Source organism: Rosa chinensis, chromosome 6 (genome assembly GCF_002994745.2).
Source record: "Rosa chinensis cultivar Old Blush chromosome 6, RchiOBHm-V2, whole genome shotgun sequence".
Lineage (NCBI taxonomy): Eukaryota > Viridiplantae > Streptophyta > Magnoliopsida > Rosales > Rosaceae > Rosa > Rosa chinensis.
In genome coordinates this window covers 43,021,371-43,024,696 of record NC_037093.1, presented here as the reverse complement: position 1 = coordinate 43,024,696, position 3,326 = coordinate 43,021,371, and positions in this window count along the sequence as shown.

Below are 3,326 nucleotides of genomic sequence, written 5' to 3'. Positions count from 1 at the left end.
GGATAGACTCACAATTGTTGTTGGCTAGTTGCAGATAAGAAGGAAAAATCAAAGCAAAGCTTTGAGTGGGTGGAGGGAGATAAATCGCAAGGGAAAGTCAAAGTTAAATATATATATATATATATATATATATATATTTAAGGCATTAAGTCTTGATATAGTCTTTATTATGTAAATAAATGCTATAAATTTAAAATAAAAATAAAAAAATACAAATCCGGCTAGGCGCGGCCTAGTCACCCTCCTAGGCGCCTGGGCGCTAGTCTCTTAGCCACCGCCAGACTAGCGCCTAGCGATTTTTCGAACCTTGCTTGTAGGTGATGGAGGTTTGAGGTGTGAATTGGGCAGAGTTATGAAATAGTTTTTGGTCAGTGTAGATATCTCTACTAGCAAGCTACTTTGCAACATTACCAAGCATAAGTAACACCCTCTTTGGGACACCCACAAGGCATGGTGAGGCCCAACCGCTACTTGCATCTTGTAGCCCTATGTTCAAGCTACGCCACGGTATCCGGAAGTGGTAAATACGTCGCCGGGAACCCACCTTCCCGACCTTGCCAAGTTACCCTCACAACACGTCTTTCTAGACTAGTAAGAAAATGTAAAGGAGGTGGCTTCCTTCACCTATAAAAGGAATGATTCCTCCCACAACTCAAGACATCCCATTACATCTCTTGTAATCTCTCTTGGGCTGCAAGGCCCAACACACTAGTTAAACATTCAAGTGGACGAACCACTATACTTTGCTTGTATCGTTCTCTCTCTCTCTCTCTCTCTCTCTCTCTCTCTCTCTCTCTCTCTCTCTCTCTCTCTCTCTCTCTCTCTCTCTCTCTCTAAAAACTAACTAGAGACCCCCTCGGATCTCTAACGTTAACATTGGCGCCGTCTATGGGAAGCCAACACAAAGGCTTCGTCATGTACCGTGAACTTTTGGTCCACTAGCGAGTTGGCGGCGACATTTTCCGCTAGCGAGTCTGCGGCGACTTTTTCCGCTAGTCAGTCCGGCGATGATATTTTCCGCTAGCGTGTCCGGCGGTGACATTTTCCGCTAGCAAGTCCGGCGGCGACATCTTCCGCTAGCAACTCCGGCGGTGGCATCTTCAGCTACCGTTTCCGGCAGCGACATCTTCCCCTAGAAAGTCCGGCGGAGACATTTTCCGCTAGCAAGTCCGGCTACGACATCTTCCGCTAGCTTGTCCGGCGGATACATCTTCCGCTAGCGAGTCCGCGGCGACAGTTTCCTCTAGCGTGTCCAGCGGCGACATCATCCGCTAGAGTGTCCAGCGACAACATCTTCGGCTAGCGAGTCTGCGGCGACATTTTCCTCTAGCGAGTCCGGCGGAGATATTTTCCTCTAGCGAGTCCGCAGCGACATTTTCCTCTAGCTAGCCGGCGGCGACAATTCCTCTAGTGAGGCTAGCGTGTTCGGCAGCAATATCTTCCGCCAGTGAGTCCCGCTGCGACATTTTCTGCTAGCATGTCCGGCGGTGACATCTTTCGCTAGCAAGTCCAGCGGCGACATCTTCCTCTAGCGAGTCCGCGGCGGCATATTCCTCCAGCTAGGCTACCGTTTCCGGCGGCGACATCTTCCGCTAGCGAGTCTGGCGGTGATATTTTCTGCTAGCGAGTCCGGCGGAGACATATTCCTCCAGTGAGGCTAGCATGTCCAGCGGCGACATATTCCTCCGCTAGCGAGGCTAGGACAACTCCAACATAATTTGAGCACTTACATCAATTCCAACTCTTACTCGCTCCAAATCGGCATAAGATAAGTGACTATATCTTCCTTTGCTCTTTCAATTTGAGCTAGTGCCATGCCAATGCCATGCTTTTACTACTTCTAAACATGCCTACAATATATCACACTTGATATGCATTTACATGTTTTCGTGATCCTTAAGCATGTTTCCAACAATGCAAAAATGTTATTAGCAACTTTACTACAAGTACATACTATACAAATATGCCATGCTTCTATTTAATTGCAACTCAATTAAATAAACATGTAACACTTGCTTAAACAAACTATGTCATGCTTATTTGTTGTTCATACAGCTAGTAAGATTTACATGTACACTGTGTAAATACTTTGTCTGGCCTCTTGGCCACCATATGTTGTCAAACCCTCCCCACAGGAAATAGACCTAAACGGATCTAGACTCCGCTGGTCTATGGTCTACGACTAACCGCCAAGGGGTAAGGCAATGCCTCATAATGATGATGACCGCTACACGACATTACAGTCAAGCTTTTCTCATCCAGGAAAGAGTAAAGGGACCGGTTAACACAGCCCGCGGCAGCCATTGATTCGGTGGTTAACCCCCGATGCTTGGGTATCAAAGATTAGGTTAGCTACCTAACGGCCACAGCCTTCGCGGCACCCCCGAGCTCCTCTCTCACGAGCTCTAACGCTCACTCCTTCACGACAACCCCCGAGCTCTAACGCTCAAGCCTCAGCGACACCCCCGAGCTCCGTGCTCACGAGCTCTAACGATCACTCCTTCGCAGCACCCCTGAGCTCTAACGCTCACGCCTCAGCAGCACCACCGAGCTCCGCGCTCACGAGCTCTAACGCTCACGCCTTCGCGGCAACCCCGAGCTATGACGCTCATGCCTCCGCGGTACCCCCGAGCTCTAACACTTACGCCTCAGCTGCACCCTCGAGCTCCGCGCTCACGAGCTCTAACGCTCACACCTTCGCGCCAACCCCGAGCTTCCGCTCATGCCTTTGAGGCACCCCCGACCTTTCCGCTGACACCTTCGCAGCACCCCCGAGCTTCCTGCTCACGAGCTCCACTCTTATGCCTTCGCGGCACCCCCGAGCTTCCCGCTCACTAGCTCTAACGCGCACACCTTCGCGGCAACCCTGAGCTTCCTCTCATGCCTTCGAGGCACCCCCTAGCTTTCCGCTCACGACTTCCCGGAAACCCCCGAGCTTTTTGCTCACGCCTTCGCGGTACCCCCGAGCTTTGCGCTCATGCCTTCCCGGCACCCCCGAGCTCTCCTCTCATGCCTTCCCGGCAACCCCCGAGCTTTCCGCTCAAGCTTTCCCGGCACCCTCGAGCTCTCCGCTCAAGCCTTCCAGGCACCCCCGAGCTCTCCGCTCACGCCTTCCTAGCACCCCCGAGCTTTTCGCTCACTCCTTCCAGGCACCCCCAAGCTCTCCGCTCACGCCTTCCTAGCACCCTCGAGCTTTTCTGTCACGCCTTCCAGGCAACCCCCGAGCTCTCCGCTCATGCCTTTCCAGGCACCCCCGATCTCTTCGCTCACGCCTTCCAGGCACCCCTGAGCTCTCCGCTCATGCCTTCCCGGCAACCCCGAGCTTT